At 47.6% G+C, this 4,620-nt stretch overlaps 1 non-coding gene across 1 annotated transcript; it reads left to right on the top strand.

The window, feature by feature from the left end:
* Nucleotides 1-679: 679 nt before the first annotated feature.
* On the top strand, nt 680-750 carry TRNAR-UCU (transfer RNA arginine (anticodon UCU)). The gene has a single exon. It is a non-coding gene; the product is annotated as a tRNA-Arg (tRNA).
* The last annotated feature ends 3,870 nt before the right edge of the window (nt 751-4,620 follow it).

The following is a 4,620-nucleotide window of genomic DNA, read 5'->3' as shown; positions in this document are numbered from 1 at the left end:
GTTTCTAGACCTTACCCAAGGCCTACTGAGTCATAATCTCCAGGGTTGGACACATGGAGTTTTATACCTTGTTTTAGTCATCTAGTACTGCTGTAACAGAAATATCACAAGTGGGTGGCTTTGACAAAGAGAAATTTATTCCCTCACAGTCTAGTAGGTTACAAGTCCAAATTCAGGGTGTCAACTCCTGGAGAAGGCTTTCCCTCTTTGTCTGCTCTGGAGGAAGGTCCTTGTTTTCAATCTTCCCCTGGTCAAGGAGCTTCTCAGGCACAGGGACCCCAGGTCCAAAGGATGTGCCGTGCTCCTGGTGCTGCTTTCTTGGTGGTATGAGGTTCCCAACTCTCTGCTTGCTTCCCTTTCCTTTTATCTCTTGATAAAAGATGGTTCAGGCCACACCCTAGGGAAACTCCCTTTATATTGGATCAGGGATGTGACCTGGTAACGGTGTTACAATCCCACCCTAATCCTCTTTAAGGTAAAATTACAATCAGAATGGAGGACAACCACACGATGCCGGGAATCATGGCCCAGCCAAATTGATACACACATCTTGGGGGGAGATAATTCAATCTATGACACAACGATACTTGATAACTAACGTGATGCGTATATATAGCTGTGGAAGTAGAAGGAGAGAATCCTCAGATTGTGACCATGAGATGGTCTGGTGACCATGAAGGCGATGGTGGTTCAGTGGTAGAATTCTTGCCTTCTATGCTGGAGACCCGGGTTCAATTCCCAGCCAATGCAATTTACGTGCACCAACCACCCTTCTGTCGGTGGAGGTTTACTTGTTGCTATGATGTTGAACAGGTTTTAGCAGGTCTTCCAGACTAAAATGGACTAGGAAGAAGAACCTAGTGATCTACTTCAGAAAACCCGCCAGTGGAAACCCCATGGATCACAACTGTCTGATCCACAACCAATCATGGAGACAATGCATGGAGATAATGCTTTGTTCCTTTGTGCGTGAATCAGGGTCCAACTTGCTGGCAGCTAACAACAACAACATGGTGATCATATTTTCCGTACCCAAACCCTGGGACTGTCTTGGGAATCCTCCAGGATGCAGGGTAGTGAGACTCCTGAGTTTGTCCATGAAGAGAGAGTAGACTTACAGGACGATAACACTTCCCAGAGGTGGGGTGCAGGGAGAGGCCCCTCCAGGAGCCTTAGTTCCAGGCACTGCTGCGGTGCTGACCTGGGCACCGGAGTAGGTAAGACAGGGCACTGCCCCTCGGCCGCCACTACTGAGGCTGCAGCATTCAGAGACTCATTCTTGCTGCCTCTCACTTAGACAAAAGCATGAGGTCAGGAGAGAAATGGGGATGGGGAGGGGAGTCCTCTACTTTCACCCTTGGGGGCCTTGCTTTCCCTGGAGGGTGGGTGCTGAAACTAGGCCGCTGAATGTCAAGAGGTGGAATTCCTCACTCTCGGTTCTGTGTGAGGTAAAAGCACTCCTTTCTGAAACATGTGCTCTAAATGTTCACCCTCACTTCCCTCTTCTTTTTCATTTTCCTTCACTATTTCCCTCACCACCACCAAGCCCAACTCCACAGAAGGTGCAAATTTTGATAAATTGGGGCTGAATGCAAACAGTTAATGTCCTCTGCTGTTAACCAAAAGGCTGGAGGTTTGAGTCCACCCAGAGGATCTTGGAAGAAAGGCCTGGTGATCTACTGCAAAAAAATTAGTCTATGTGAGACAGATAAGGTTAACTGTGCTGGTGGAACAAAAGAGCTGTTAAAAGATTACCATCTAGAAGTTGGGTAAACAGGAACCACATCCTGTCAACATGAGATAAGATTGAAACAACTCGTGAATTACTATCTCCTTCTTAGTGTTTTTTTTTAGTCCCTTCCTCCTTTACAGGCTCTGCATGTGCAGAAGAACAAAGTGTGATGGCTGTTTACCCAGTAAACCCAGTGCCGTCAAGTCAATTCCGACTCATAGCAACCCTATAGGACAGAGTAGAACTGCCCCGTAGAGTTTCCAAGGAGTGCCTGGCAGATTCGAACTGCCAACCCTTTGGTTAGCAGCTGTTGCACTTAACCACCTTCCTTATCTCTCTGAAGATGGCAATGTAGTGCCAAAGATCAGTCCGCTTGCACTGTATCCCATAATAAGTGATGCCAAGGGCTGCCAAGAGGACTCCATCTTGAATATCAGCGGGTTCCATCTTGGATTCCAGATGTGCACGCAACCTAATTAACATGCACCTCTATTCTGAGAAGTACCCGCCCCTTGAAAGGAGCCCACTAAATATTCATTACTCTATTGTCTCCACTGATCCCATATAAACCCTAGCCTTGGTTCCCTTTTCCAGCCGGCCTTTTGGAGAGGCTTAGTCCCCCACTGACTCCTTTTGCTTGACTGAAACAAAATAAAGCTTGCTGAAGATAAATCTTGTCTTTCGCATATAGTCTTGCTTGGGAAAAGACAAGGACCCTTTGTATCAGATTGGCGATTGGTAACATATGGAGCACAGTTCTGTTCAGACACACACAAGGTCACCATGAGTTGGAGCTGACTTGAGGGAAACTGGTGTAATATGGTGGTAAGGGGAGCAGGCTTACCAGGGTTGTGACATGAAGCTCTCTGAGCCTCTATTTCCTCACTCATGAGCTGAGGAAATAATCTCTACTTTCCGGGTTATTTTACTGATTGCCTGGGATAAGGGTCTGACTTGTCAAGGGTCATGTTTGTGCCTGTGGTAAGTGCTATGTAAAGGTAGCTCCCTTCCCATCTGTGATGGTGAAAATTTGTTTTCTAAGAGAATCTTCTGTTCCAAGACCTCCTAAAAGTGCAGGAGAAATACGAGGGATACAGCTCAGAGCTAGGGAGGAGCCATCTTTGAATCTCCAAAGCTTGGGTAACAACAGTGAATGGTCATTGCTATCATTTAATAAACACAAACACCTATGATCAATGTGTCAGGCACTGTCTCAAGTACTTTGTGTGAATTCACTCATTTAATCTTCACAACAACCCTAGGAAGTGGGTACTACTATTGTTCTCCTTATAGAGCCTCGCCTCACACCCTCCTGCCCCGGAATCCAAGGTACTCCAGTGTGCAGCGTCCACGTGAGCACCTGTGACCTGAGAAGGCCCACGCGGAGAGGCACAGAGCCAGGACATCTTCCTGTCCTCCCAGGACCTAAGTGTGGAGGGGGGCTCTGGGATTTCTGTTGTTTGTATGTTTTGGAGTCCCTGGCAGTGCAGATGGTTAAATCGATGGGCTGCTGAGCGAAAGTTTGGAGGTCTGAGTGGAGAGCAGACATGCCTGAGGAGAAAGGGCTGGGATCTGCTTCAGAAAAATCAGCCATTGAAAACCCTGTGGAGCATTGTTCTATCCTGACACACATGGGTCACCAGCAGTCGGCATCGACTCTACACCAACCGGTGATGGTTTGTTTTAATTTTATTGTGGTAAAATATGTAACGTAAAATCTACCATGTTAACCATTTTGAAGTGTCCAACTCAGTGAAATTAATTACATTCACCATGTTACGTATCCATCACTGCTGTTACAAAAGTTTTTCATCACCTCAAACAGAAATTGAGTGCCCCTTAACCAATAGCCCTTGTGGTGTAGTGGTAAAGAGCTACAGCTGCTAACCAACAGGTTGGCAGTTTGAATCCACCAGGTGCTCCTTGCAAACCCTATGGGGCAGTTCTACGCTGTCCTTTAGGGTTGCTATGGGTCTGAATTGACTCGATGGCAACAGGTTTTGTTTTGTTTTCCTCTCTTTCCCCAGCCCCTGGGAACCACTAGTAAACTTTTGCCTCTACGCATTTATCTGGTCTAGACATGTTATACAAGTGGAATCATACGATATGTGACCTTTTGTGACTGGCTTCTTTCACTCAGCGTACTATTTTCCAGGTTCATCCTTGTTGTGGCGTGCATCAGGTCTTCGTTTCTCTTTCTGACTGAATAATACTCCACTGTACGGATGTGTCGTATTTTGTTTATCTGTTCACCTGCTGATGGACACTCGGGTTGTTTCCGCTCATTGGCTATTGTGAATACTGCTGCAATGAACATGGGTGTACACGTATCTGTCTGATTGCCTGCTGCAAGGTGTTGGTTTCTGGATGAAGCCAGGGGAGGGCTGATGGGTGTCCGGGTGGGACTGTACCACCCTTGCGGTTTGCATTGAGCAGGACCCTCAGTATTGGTTCCAGAAACAGGGACTCCTGAAGATTGCATGGGGTGTGTTCCTTGCCTAGTCCTACTGAGAGGACTGCAGAGGAGGGCTGCTCGGTCCGGGGACTCTGAGTGACACGAGACACAGGCGGGGCTGCTTCAGGGCCTGTGTGCTGTGCAGAGTTGGAAGGGACAGTCTGCCCCCCACTCTGGTGCAGAATTCAGCACTATGCTGGAACCTCCAAAGCTGGCAGAGATATCTCTGGGCACCGTCACTGATGCCCTCACCAGAGTGTCCGTGGCAGGAGTGTTGATGCTGAGGGTGTTTAAGGAGCAAAGGACATGATGAAGGAGCAAGGGCAGGAGAAAGACAGCAGGAGATTCCACATGGCATCTGGAACAATCAGGCCCTTGGTTAGATGTCAGACGCCTTCTGAAGACCCCAGATGTAACCAAGATTATACCTGCA

This window comes from Elephas maximus, chromosome 19 (assembly GCF_024166365.1).
Source record: "Elephas maximus indicus isolate mEleMax1 chromosome 19, mEleMax1 primary haplotype, whole genome shotgun sequence".
Taxonomy (NCBI): Eukaryota; Metazoa; Chordata; class Mammalia; order Proboscidea; family Elephantidae; genus Elephas; species Elephas maximus.
This window is presented reverse-complemented; position numbering and strand designations above follow the sequence as displayed.